The sequence below is a fragment of the Diceros bicornis genome, chromosome 29 (genome assembly GCF_020826845.1).
Source record: "Diceros bicornis minor isolate mBicDic1 chromosome 29, mDicBic1.mat.cur, whole genome shotgun sequence".
NCBI lineage: Eukaryota > Metazoa > Chordata > Mammalia > Perissodactyla > Rhinocerotidae > Diceros > Diceros bicornis.
This window is the reverse complement of record NC_080768.1, coordinates 35,998,577-36,012,888: the sequence shown is the minus strand read 5'-3', so window position 1 is coordinate 36,012,888 and position 14,312 is coordinate 35,998,577. Positions and strand designations below refer to the sequence as shown.

Here is a 14,312-nt window from a genome sequence, read left to right as displayed (position 1 = left end):
AACCTATCAGGAGGCAACCCTGTCAGTGTCCACAGAGGCAGGCCTTCAGAACTTGGTCTGAGTTGTGGACCCTGAAGCAGCCCACTGACTCAGTTCCAGTTCCTCTCAGGTGCCATCCAGGGCCAATCCTTCCCATGCAAGGACTCATTCAGTGACCTGATGGGAACAGAAAAGGCACATCATCTGTGGACCCTGAGCACACTCTTGTCCCAGCTCCAGCCCTACTGACCAAGGCCCTGGAGTCAATCCTGTTCACCCAGGGACCAAACAGAATCCATGTCCCCTCAAACCCTTGGTAAGAAGATCACCAACCATGGACCCAGCAACAGCCACATAACCCAGCTCCACTCCTGCTCAACTTAGACCCTAGAAGCAATATCATCAGCCTGGGGGCACAACATGAAAGGTCTTCAGCTGCCAAAACTAGTCTGAAAAGACTGGAAGAGGGGTTTGTTGTTTCAAATGCTCAGATACCAACACAAGGCTAAAGAGGTCACAAAAAAAAAAACCAGGCAAATATGAAACCAACAAAGGAAAGAAATAAAGTTTCAGTAATTAACCCCAAAGATCTGCAAACTTACAAAAAATTAAAAATAACCATCTTAAAGAAGATCAATGAGATGAAAGAGAACACAGACAAGCAACTAAATGAAATCAGGAAAACATGAAAGAACAAAATGAAGTTTAATAAAGAAACAGAAACCATAAAAAATAACCAAACAGAAATTCTGGAACTGATGAATAAAATAACAGAAATAAAAAATTCAATAGACAGCTTAAACAACAGAACTGTCATGCAGAAGAAAGAATCAGCAAACTCAAAGTCAGGTCATTTGAAATTAGCCAGCTGGAGGAACAAAGGTAAAAAGAATAAAAAAGAGTGAAGAAAGCATACAAGACATAAGAGATACCGTCAGGGGAATCAATATATACATTATGGGAGTCCCAGAAGGAAAAGAGAGAGAGAAAGAGAACAGGGAAGAAAGCTTATTTAAAGAAATAATGGCTGAAAATTTCCCGATCTTGGGAGGGAGAAGGACATCCAGATACATGAAGCCCAAAGGACTCCAAGGAAGATCAACTCATGGAGACTACCCTGAGACACATAATCAAATTGTCAAAAATCAAAGGCAAAGAGAGAATTTTGAAAGCAAGAAGAAAAAAGATACTAGTCATATACAGGGGAACCTCCAATAGGCTATCAGTAGATTTATCAGCAGAAGTATTGCAGGCCGGGAGAGAGTGGGACAATATATTGAAAAGGCTAGAAAAAAAATGGCAATGAAGAATACTTTACTCAACAAAGCTGTCCTTCAGAAATAAACAAGAGATAAAGACATACTAAGACAAACAGAAATGGAGGGAGTTCATATCACTAGACCTTCCATACAAGAAATGCTAAAGGTAGTTCTTCAAGTTGAAATGAAAAGATGCGAATGATATGAAAGCATATGAATGTATAAAACTCACTGGAAAGGTATGAATATTGTCAAATTCAGAATACACTAATACTGTAATGGTGGTTCATAAATCATTTTTAACTCTGGCATAAGTTTAAAAGACAAAAGTATTAAAAATAACTATAGCTACAATAATTTGTTTATGGGTACACAATATATAAAAGATGTAAATTGTAACAATAACATAAAACGTGGAGGGAGGAGAAGGTAAAGTGTAGAGTATTAATATGCAGTCAGAGTAAAATTTTTATCAGTCTAAAATGGACTGTTATAACTGTAAGAAGTTTTATGTAAGCCTCCTGGTAAACACAAAGAAAAAACCTGAAGTAGATACACAAAAGAGAAAGGTATCAAAGCACACCCCTACAAAAAAAATATCGAGTCAGAAAAGAAGACAGCAAGAGAGGAATAAAATAACACAGGAACTACAAAAGAGTTGGAAAACAATTAACAAATTTTAACAGTGAGGGGCCAGCCCAGTGGCATAGCGGTTAAGTGCGCATGCTCCGCTTCAGCAGCCCAAGGTTCATGGGTTCAGATCCTGGGCATGGACTGATGCACCACTTGTCAAACCATGCTGTGGCAGTGTCCCATATAAAGTAGAGGAAGACGGGCATGGATGTTAGCCCAGGGCCAATCTTCCTCAGCCAAAAAATGAGGAGGATTGGCATTGGATGTTAGCTCAGGGCTAATATTTCTCACAGAAAAAAAAAAAAAAAAGGGAGAGACTCACTTAAGCCATAAAGACACACAGACTAAAAGTGAAGGGATGGAAAAAAGTAGTCCAGGAAAATGGTACCCAAAGAGAACAGTGTTTAGATAAACTTTAAATCAAAAACTGTCACAAGAGACAAAGAAGGTCATTACATAATGATAAAGGGGTAAATTCATCAAGATAATATCACAATTTTAAATATATCTGCACCCAACATCAGAGTACCTAAACGTAAAGCAAATATTAACAGAAATGTAGGGAGAAATAGACAGTGATACAACATATTAGGGGACTTCACTACCCTACTTTGAACACTGGGTAGATCATCCAAAAGAAAAGCAATATGGAAACAGTGGACATGGACAACACTATAGACCAAATGCATCTTAACAGACATACACGGAAAATTTCATCCAACAGCAGCAGAATACACATTCTTCTCAAGAGCACATGGAACATTCTCTAGGATAGATCATATGTTATGCCATAAAAAATTCTTAAAAATTTAAGAACATTGAAATCATATCAAGTATCTTTTCCAACAATAGAATGAAACTAGAAATCAATAACAAAAGGAAAATTGAAATTTTCACAAAAGTGTGGAAATTAAACAACACAGTCCTGAACAATCAATGGGTCAAAGAAGAAATCAATAGGGAAATAAAAAACATCTTGAAACAAAAGAAAACAGAAACAAAACATATCAAAATTAAGAGATGCAGCAACAGCAGTTCTTAGAGGGAAGTTAATAGCAATAAATGCATACCTTAAGAAAAAAGAAAGATCTTGAATAAACAACCTAATTTTAACTTCAAGGATCTAGAAAAATAAGAACAAACTAAGGCCAAAGTTAGAAGGAAAGAAATAATAAATACCAGAGCAGAATTAGATGAAATAGAGACTAGAAAGAACAGAAAAGATAAACAAAACTAAGTTGGTTTTTTGAAAAGATGACCAAAATTCACAAACCTTTAGCTAAGGTAATCAAGAAAAAAGAGAGAGGACACAAATAAATAAAATGATAAATGAAAGAGGAGACATTACAAGAAATACAAAGGATTATAAAAGACTACTACAAACAATTATATGCCAACAAATTGGATAACCTAAAAGAATTGGATAAATTCCTAGAAACATACAACCTACCAAGATTGAATCATGAAAAAATAGAAAAGTTGGACTGACAAATAATGAGTAGGAGATTGTATCAGCAACCAAAAACCTTACAACAAAGAAAAGCCCAGAACCAGACAGTTTAACTCGTGAATTACACTAAACATTTAAAAAGAACTAATGCCAATACTTCTCAAACTCTTACTAAAAAATTGAAGGGGATGGAACTCCCAAATTCATTTTATGAAGTCATCATTATCCTGATACCAAAGCCAGATAAGGGCACTACAAGAAAAGAAAACTACAGGCCAATATCCCTGATGAACACGGAAGCAAAAATTCTCAACAAAATACTAGCAAACCAAATTCAACAGCACATTAAATGGATCAAACACCATAATCAAGTGGAATTATCCTGGAATGTAAAGATGGTTCAACAATGGCAAAGCAATAAAATATGACACACCACATTAACAAAATGAAGGATAAAAATTACATGATCCTTTTAATAGATGCAGAAAAAGCATTTGACAAAATTCAACACCCTTTCATGATAAAAATTCTCAACAATTTAGGGATAGAAGGAATGCACCTCAATATAATAAAGCCCATATATGACAAGCCCACAGCTCACACCATACTCAAGGATGAAAAGCCGAATGCTATTCCTTTGAGATCACGGACAAGACAAGGGTGGCCACTCTTACTACTTCCATTCAACATAGTACTAGAAGTCCTAGCCAGGAGAATTAGGCAAGAAAAAGAAAAAAATGTCATCCAAATCAGAAAGGAAGCAAAATTGTCTCTGTTTGCAGATTACATGATCTTACATATAGAAAATCCTAAAGACTCCACCAAAAAAAATCAGTTTGGTTTCTATAACAATGAACTGTCTTAAAAAGTATTTAAGAGAATAACCTCATTTATAATAGCATCAAAAAGAATAAAATACTTAGGAATAAATTAAACCAAGGAGGTTAACAATCCCTACACTGAAAACTATAGGACATTGGTGAAAAAAAAAACAGTGAAGAAGAAATTGAAGAAAATTTCACAAATAAGTGAAAGATATCCCACGTTCATGGATTGGAATAATTAATATTGTTAAAAATATCCTTATTATCCAAAGCTATATACAGATTCAAAGCAAGCTCTATCAAAATCCCAATGGCATTTTCCATAGAAATAGAAAAAACAATCCTTAAATTCATATAGAACCACAAAAGATCCCAAACAGCCAAAGCAATCCTGAAAAAAAAGAACAAAGTTACAGGCCACACACTTCCTGATTTCAATTATCTTACAAACCAATAGTAATCAAAAAGTATGGTTTTGGCCTTAAAAACAGATGTGGTTCCTCCCTGTTCAACAGACAGCCACATCTTCTTGTGCAGTGCCAGCTGCATCTCTGAGATATGAAAGTGAATGTCGGAGCAAAGATTTAGCCATATTGGGCTTCTGGTCACCAGGGCTGCTTTTGACTCTGGCAAAGTGAATACTGTCACCAACAATGACCTCTTCCTTGACCTCAACTACATGGTCTACACGTTCCGGTTTACTTCCACCCTGTATATGTGTGGGTTTATTTCTGGGATCTCTATTCTGTTCCATTGGTCTATGGATCTGACAGTTCAATGGCGCAGACAAGGCTGAGAATGGGAAGTTTGTCATCAATGGAAAGCCCATCTCTATCTTCTGGGATCAAGATCCTGCCAACATCAAACGGGATTATACTGGTGCTGAATATGTTGTGGAGTACACTGGTGTCTTCACTACCTTGGAGAAGGCTGAGGTTCACTTGAAGGAGCCAAAAGGGTTATCATCTCTTCTCCCTTTGCCAATGCCACCATGTTTGTGATTGGCATGAACCATGAGAAGGTATGACAACTCCCTCAAGAGTGTCAGCAAGGCCTCCTGCACCAACTGCTTGGACCCCCTAGCCAAGGTCATCCATGATAATTTTTGCCTCATGGAGGAACTTATGATCACAGTTCATGCCATTACTACCACCCAGAATACCATGAATGGCCCCTCTGCAGATCTGTAGTGATGGCTGAGGGGCTTCTCAGAACATCATTCTTGCTTCTATTGGCACTGCCAAGGATATGGACAAGGTCATCCCTCAGCTGAATTAGAAGCTCCCTAGCATGGCTTTCCATGTCCCCACTCCCAGTGTGTTCAGCTGTGGATCTGAATTGCTGCCCAGGGAAAGCCGCCAAATATGATAACATCAAGAACTTGGTGAAGCAGAAATCAGAGGGCCCCCTAAAGGGCAACCTGGTCTACAGTGAAGACCAGGTTGTCTTCTGCAATTTTAACAATGACACCCATCCTTCCCCCTTGGATGCTGAGGCTAGCATTGCTCTCAATAACCACTTTGTCAGGTTCATTTTCTGGTTTGACAATGAATTTGGCTACAGCAACAGGGTGATGGACCTTATGATCTATAAGGCCTCCAAGGAGTAAGAACCTCCTGGACCACCAGCCCCAGTGAGAACACGAGAGGAACAGATAAGCCTTTAGCTGCTGAAGAGTCCTCGCTCTAATTCAGTCCCCCAACATACTAGAATCTCCCCATCTCACACTTTCCATCCTAGATCTCTTGAAGAAAGGGAGGGGCTTAGGGAGCCCTACCTTTTCATGTACTATCAATAGAGTATACTGTACCCCCACCAAAAAACAGACCTATAGATCAACAGAACAGAAAAGATAGCCCAGAAATAAACCCACACATATACATTCAACTAATCTTTGACAAGGGCACCAAGAATACATGATGAAGAAAGGATAATCTCTCGAATAAATGGTGCTGGGAAGACTGGATAGCCAGATACAAAGGAATGAAACTGAATCCTTATAGTACACCATTCACGAAAATTAACTCAAAATGGATTAAGTACTTAAGATAAGGCCTGAAATCATAAAATTCCTAGAACAAAGCATGGGTGAAGATCTTGAGATGGGTCTCGGCAACAATTTTTGGGTATGAAACCAAAAACACAGGTATCAAAAGCAAAAATAAACAAACAGGACTACATCAAACTAAATAGCTTCTGCACAGCAAAGGAAACAATCAACAAAATAATAAGGTAACCTATGAAATGGGAGAAAATATTTGCAAACCATATATCTGATAAGGTTTAATATCCAAAATATATAAGGAACTCATGGAACTCAATAGAAACAATAACAACAACAAAAACCAACCTGATTAAAAAAATGGGAAATGGACCTGAATAGACATTTTTCAAAAGAAGACAGACAAATGCCAACAGGTATATAAAAAGGTGCTCAACATCACTAATCATTAGTGAAATGCAAATGAAAACCACAATGAGATATCACCTCACACCTGTTAAGATTGCTATTCTCAAAAAGACAAGAGATAACAAGTGTGGGTGAGGGTGTGGAGAAAAGGGAACCTGGTGCACTGTTGATGGGAATGTAAATTGGTACAGCCATTATGGTAAACAGTATGGAGGTTCCTCAAAAAATTAAAAATAGTACTACTATATGTTCCAGCAATCCCACTTCAGGGTATATACCCAAAGAAAATAAAATTAATATCTTGAAGAGATATCTGCACTCCCATGTTCATGCAGCATTATTCAAAATAGCCAAGATACATGGACCTAAGTGTCCATGATGAATGGAAGAAGGAAAAAAGAAAGAACTCCTGTCCTTTGAGACAACATGGATGAACAAGAAGGACATTATGCTAAGTAAAATAAGCCAGACACAGAAAGATAAATACTGTATGATCTCACTTTTTGTGGAATCTAAAAAAGCTGAACTCATAGAACCAGAGAATAGAATAGTGGTTGTCAAGGACTGGGGAGTGGGAAAACGTGGAGATGTTGGTCAAAGGGTACAAACTTTCAGTCACAAGTTGAAGAAGTTTCAGGGATGTAACGTACAGCAATGTGACCATAATTAGTAATACTACTGTATGCTTGAAATTTGCTAGGAGAGTCGATCTTAAGTTTCTCACCAAAAAAATGGTAACTATGTCAGTTGATGGATGTGTGAGTTAACTTGATTGTGGTAATCATTTCACAATGTATACATATATTAAACCAAAAAATCACGTTGTACAACCTAAATATATAAAATTCTCACTTGCCAATTTTTCAATAAAGCCATAAAATAAGATACATAGGAAATGAATGGTAGACAAAGTAGATTAAAAAATGAAAAATTTCACAAAAGCAATGAAATTTATAAACAAATAAAATGAACATTGCAGAACTGAAAAAAATGAATATCTGAAATGGCAGAATACGGAATTATTGAACAGAATTACAGGTCATAGAAAGTACTCAAACTGAAGAACAAAACAAAAAAAAGGAATAAAAAAAAACTAGAGTATAAGTGACATGCGGGGCATCTTCTAAAGGCCTAATATATGTTTAATTAGAGCCTAACAAGAAGAGGTGGAAGACATGGGAGAAAAATAATATCTGAAGTAATAATGGTTGAGAATTTTCCAACATTGATAAAAGTCATCAATCAAAAATTTCAAGAAGCGTTACCAACATAAAGGAGAAAGATCAAGTAAAATGAGTGTAGGTCTATGACAGCCTCTGCAAGGGCTGTTTCACCTCCAGCTCATCCTGGCTTCTAGGAAGCAGCTCTTCTGTTCTCAGTGAAAAGTGTCACCATAACGCTTAACAATGACTGGCCTTGATCTCCCCCTTTTTGTCCCTTTAGACATTGAGTCTGTCAAAAGTTACCCTGGTTTCAATGTGCCCTCAATCATCTGGCTGAAACAAACAATAATTCCTGATGGAACATAAGAGCAATTAGACTTTAAATTATTTATATGAATAATTTTTAAATGATTGAAATACAATTACAGATAACCAGACTCAAAAGGAAAAAAAAAATACATGAATAAGAATTAAAAGGAGTGCCAGACAGCAGAAAACCAACAGTGCCTCCAGATATTTAAACTATCAGACACAGGATTTAATTTAACTCTGCAATATAAAAATGCAAAATACAGTATGGCCCATGCCACTTTCTGTTGTTGAAGTAAAACATAAGTATATGTCTATATTTCTATAAGAAACACTGGAGGAATTATGTAAGAATCTGATGAAATGTGATGATAGATGATTAAATGAGTGAGAATAAAACTTTTCTGGTTATATCTTTTCACTAATTTATTTTTAGATCTATCTAATTGTAGTACTTTAAAAATAAAATTTTATTTTAAATGTATTTAAACAAATATATAGATATCCTGAATATGTCATCAATATAAATATTCAAATAATTTAGCAGATATGGTGGTTACGAGACGTGAAGGAGGGAGGGAGGAGGGTGAAAGGGATCATTCGGCACGTGTGTGGTGATGGGTTGTAATTAGTATTTGGTTGGTGAACATGATGTAATCTATGCAGAAATAGAAGTATAATGATGTACACCTGAAATTTATACAATGTTATAAACCAATCTTACTGCAATAAATAAATAAGAAAAAGTAACAAATAGAAATTCTAGAAATGAAAAAAGTGACAAAATTTTTTAAATATAAAGTGTTAACAGTAGCTTAGAAACAGCTGAAAACATTAAAATTGAATTTAGATCAGAAAATATCAAAATGTAGCATGAAGAGAAGGGAAAGCAGAGAAGCTAGGGTAAGAGAGACAGAGAATACGTTGAGAGTGTCTATCATATGCTTAACTGATTATCTGAAGGAAAGTAGAAAATAGTGTAGAAGCAAAATAGTTGAAAAGACAATGAACTCATAGAACATACAACACCCAGAGTCAACCATAATGTAAACTATGGACTTTGAGTTTTTCTGATGTCTCAGTGTAGGTTCATCAATTGTAACAAATGTACCGCTGTGGTGGGGGATGTTGAAAACGAGGGAGGCTATGCATGTGTGAGGGCAGAAGGTATGTGGGGAATATTTGCACCTTCCCCTCAATTTCGATGTGAATTTAAAACTGCTCTAAAAAATGTAATTCCTAATTTAAAAAATGATTTGTAACCAATGTTTTTGGGAAAATAGTTTGTCTCTGGGCCAACAATGATAACTTGAAATTGAAGTTAACATAGTCACTAATTTTCTCAAACTTTTTATAAAACTTTGTACTTAACTGTTATATATCAGGGAACCAAAAAAAATAATAATCATGGCAGAAAATTTTCCACAGCTGATGAAAAGTAACAATCCACAAATTAAAGAATCCTCTTCGGGGCCGGCCTGGTGGCGTAGCTGTTAAGCGCACATGCTCTGCTTTGGCAGCCCAGGGTTTGCAGGTTCGGATCCCCAGCGCACACAGATGCACTGCTTGTCAAGCCATGCTATGGCGGCGTCCCAGATAAAGTAGAGGAAGATGGGCACAGATGTTAGCCCAGGGCCAATCTTATTTGGCAAAAAGAGGAGGATTGGCATTGGATGTAAGCTCAGGGCTGATTTTCCTGACACACACAAAGAAGGAATCCTCCTAAAAATCCCAAAATGATAAATACAGAAAGATATTTATGCAATACACATTAATTTAAAACAGCAGAAAAGGAAAAACAAAGAAAAATTGAAGTGCAATAACATAAATCAATAAAAAAAGATAAGTAGAAAGATCCCATTTGTTTGGAAATTATTTCTAACTAACCCAACAAACTAGAAATCACAAGGGAAATAAGAAAATAACTTGAAATTGAAGATAATACAAATATATATCAAGCTTGTAAAATGCAAGTAAAGCCAGGCATAGAAAAAAATTACAGTCTTAACGTAAGTGCATAAAAAATAATCCTGAAAAAGTTAAAGAATAAAGGCCAGCCAAAAGGAAAGAATAAATCAGAATAAAAACAGAGGTTAGTGAAATTAAAGACAAATGTAAACTTGAGATGATCTACAGAGCAAAAGTTGGCTCTTTGAAAAAACTAATAAAATTGAAAACATCTAATGAGATTGATTAAGAAAAACCAAAGAGCAAACTCCAAAGGTCAACATCAAGAATTAAAAATCTGAAATCAGCAAAGATCAGGCACACATTTAAAATATCATATTGTGAACAACTTTATGAATTTTACCTTTTACTTAAGATAGATGTAACAACCTCTCAAAAAATAAGAGAGTGGGATCATTTCCCTACTGCTTTATGTGACTTGATATGAACATGCAAAAAAGACATTACATTACAAGAAAGGAAAATTGCACATCGATCTCATTCGTGAACATATATATAAAAAAACAAAAAATAGTTAGCAAAACACATCCAGGAAATATAAAAATATGGTAAAACATTACCATATCAATTTTACCCCAGAGCTTAACAATCATAAATTCATTGGTGCAATAATCCGTATCAATGATTAGAGATGTAAAATCATATGATCATCTCATTATTATTGATAAAATGAAAATAAAAGCAGCAAATGACTATTAAAATATTTATCAGAAAAGTACATGTAAAAATAAATAAAGCTGAGTAGAAGAGTTAAAATCTAATACAGCATTCCAATATTAATTAAGTTAAACAAGTATTTACAGTATGAAAGAATACCATGAATCAAAATCTCAAAAACCCAGCATTGAAATAATTGAACAACAGGAAGACTTGAAACAGGAGGTGACAGAATTCAGGAAATTATCAAAGAAAAAGAAAAACATCTCAGAAATGAAGACTAAAATACAAGATATCCAAGGTAGGAGAGAGATAAACAAAAGTATAGTAAGCAAGAAAAAATAGAAAATAAGAGATAAGAATATGAATCATAAATCATGATCAAAGAACAATGGTAAAGAAAATATTCAATATAGAGACACACAAAGAATATGCATCATCATATAATATAGGAAAATATGAAATTATATTAAAACTATAATTTATACATAGAAATTGTGAGAATCCTCATGTTGAAAAGGCAAACTGTAACTGTGAAAATTAGCTCATGCAAAGTAATGCTGATTTTTTTAATTGATGTTTTAATAGTTTTTAACACTGTGAAATTTTGGGTTGTACATTTTTGTTTGTCCATCACCATATATATGTCTCCCTTCACCCTTTGTGCCCACACCCCACCCCCATTGCCCCTGGTAACCACAATACAGTTTTCTCTTTCCATGTGTTGGTTTATATTTCACATATGAGTGAGATCATACAGTGTTTGTCTTTCTCTTTCTGGCTTACTTCACTTAACATAATATCCTCCAGGCCCATCCATGTTGTTGCAAATGGGACTATTTTGTCTTTTTTTAGGGCTGAGTAGTATTCCATTGTATATATATATACCACATTTTCTTGATCCAATCATCAATCGAGGGACACTTAGGTTGCTTCCACTTCTTAGCTATAGTGAATAATGCTGCAATGAACATAGGGGTGCATAAGCCTCTTTGGATTGTTGATTTCAGATTCATTGGATAGATTCCCAGTAGTGGGATGGTTGGATCATAGGGCATCTCTATTTTTAATTCTTTGAGGAAACTCCATACGGTTTTCCATAGGGGCTGCACCAGTTTGCATTCCCACCAGCTGTGTACGAAGGTTCTTGTTTCTCCACATTCTCTCCAACATTTGTTGTTTTTTGTCTTGGTGATTATAGCCATTCTAACAGGCGTGAGGTGATATCTTAGTGTTGTTTTGATTTGCATTTCCCTGATGATTAGTGATGTTGAGCATCTTTTCATGTGCCTATTGGCCATCTGTATATCTTCTTTGGAGAAGTGTCTGTTCACTTCCTCTGCCCATTTTCTGATCAGGTTGTTTTTTTGTTGTTCAGTGTGTGAGTTCTTTATATATCATGGAGATCAACCCCTTGTCAGATGTATGTTTTGCAAATATTCTCTCCCCGCTGGTGGGTTGTCTGTTCACCTTGATTCTGGTTTCGTTTGTCTTGTAGAAGCTCTTTAATCTGATAAAGTCGCACTTGTTTATTTTTTATTTAGTTTCCCTAGTCTGGGTAGGCATATCATCTGAAAAGATTCCTTTATGACCAATGTCAAATAGTGTGTTGCCTATATTTTCTTCTATGAGTTTTATAGTTTCAGGTCTCACCTTCTAGTCCTTGATCCATTTTGAGTTAGTTCTTGTGAATGGCAATAGTAGATGGTCCACTTTCATTCTTTTGCATGTGGCTGTCCAGTTTTCCCAACACCATTTATTGAAGAGACTTTCCTTTCTCCATTGTATGTTCTTAGCTCCTTTGTCAAAAATTAGCTGTCCGTATATGTGTGGTTTTATTTCTGGGCTTTCAATTCTGTTCCATTGATCTGTGTGTCTGTTTTCGTACCAGTACCATGCTGTTTTGATTACTATTGCTTTGTAGTACATTTTGAAGTCAGGGATTGTGATGCCTCCTGCTTTGTTCTTTTTTCTTAGGATTGCTTTAGATATTCAGGGTGTTTTGTTGCCCCATACGAATTTTAGCATTCTTTTTTCTATTTCCGTGAAGAATGTCATTGGGATTATGATTGGGATTGCATTGAATCTGTAGATCACTTTCTAAAATATAGACATTTTAACTATGTTTATTCTTCCAATCCACGTGCATGTAATGCTGATTTTTATCCCAGTAAAACAGTTAAACTTTAAAGATAAAGAAAAATAAAGTAATTTGAGTATTCAATCAGTTAAAAACAAAGTAGATCACATTGGCACTGGATTTTTCAACAACAGGATATAAACCATGGCAAGATTAGAGAAAAATTTCTAAGACACTCAATGACATAAAATCAAAAAATTTGTATGCAGCAATCAGTCCTTTAAGTAACAAGGCTAGAGAAAAATAATTTTAAAAAAGTAAGAATTGGAGGATTATTACACACATAAAACTTCCCTGAGTTAGCTATATAATAGTGATGAACTTCATCCAACCAGAATATGACTGAGAAAATATAAAAAATGAAAAAAAATGACTGGTTCACATATTTAATTTTAAGATTACATAAACACGGACTAATAGTAGGTAAATATTATAAACTCCAATAAAGTAGAAATAACAAAACTAAAATCTAAGAAAGAGAGAGAGAAAGGGGGATACAGAATGGAGGGAAAGAATATAATATAAAGTCACCAAATAGAAAGGTATAAGCCTACATAAAAAAGAAGACCAATACTTTATATGAAGGTGTTAATATAAAGGTATTCACTAGAACTACAAACTTTCCTGAAACCTAGAAAATGATTTTAAAATTTATAAATAAAAAAATGAAGAAAACAGACACGAAGTAAACATAATACACAAAGTAAATTAAACACAAAATATATGAGAGAAATAAAATCAAACATGATTCATTTATAAACCAGTTTTTAAAAATAAGATTCTTTAGATGTACTCATAAAATTGGACTCTATGGCTTATACAAGAGACACACCTTACATAAGAAAACTGGGCAAAAAAAGCTAAAAAAAAAAAAAAACGATGGGCAAAGACAAACAAAGAAACTGCAAATGAAGAACATATTTTCACAATCCTGCTATCTGTCAAGAATAAAATAAAAGGACACTTTATAATAGGAAAGTCACCACCTCAGAAATCAAGTATACAATTATGAGACATGTGAAGAAACAAGAGTTCGGTCAGAACGTAATTTTGTGTGTGTCCTAGATTCTTTTTGCTAATGTCTTATTTAGTATATTTGCATTAGATACATCAACATGATTCTTTGGTTCAAAGTTTATAATGGTTAAGTATTAGTTATACTCATTTGATAAAAATGAATTTAGATTTTTTCCTTCTTCTATGGAATTAATAGAATCATTTGTGAAAGCATTTACCTACTTCTTCTAAGGAAACTAATCTACGTAATTTTCTATTTCTGTTTGAGCCAGTTTTGTTACGTTTAATCAATGTTTCATATGTATTTGCATAGAAATTGTGATGAGTAAGATTTTTCAAATTTTCTGTTTTAATCATTATTTTACCCCTTCTAATCTCTTGTGTACTTTATTTGTTCTTTTTCACAATTATTCTAATAGGTAGCATGTGTTGTTCATTTTATGAGAAAAAAATCATCTTTTACATGTAGTGATTAGTTCTACAGTGTTCTGTTTCTTCAATCA

At 34.8% G+C, this 14,312-nt stretch overlaps 1 protein-coding gene and 1 pseudogene across 4 annotated transcripts in view; one reads left to right on the top strand and one right to left on the bottom strand.

Annotated features, from left to right (window-relative positions):
- Positions 1 to 14,312, bottom strand: part of LOC131394054 (disintegrin and metalloproteinase domain-containing protein 5-like) — a 601,035-nt gene that overhangs the window by 533,074 nt on the left and 53,649 nt on the right. The window lies entirely within an intron of this gene.
- LOC131394055 (glyceraldehyde-3-phosphate dehydrogenase-like) lies at positions 4,810 to 5,754 on the top strand (annotated as a pseudogene).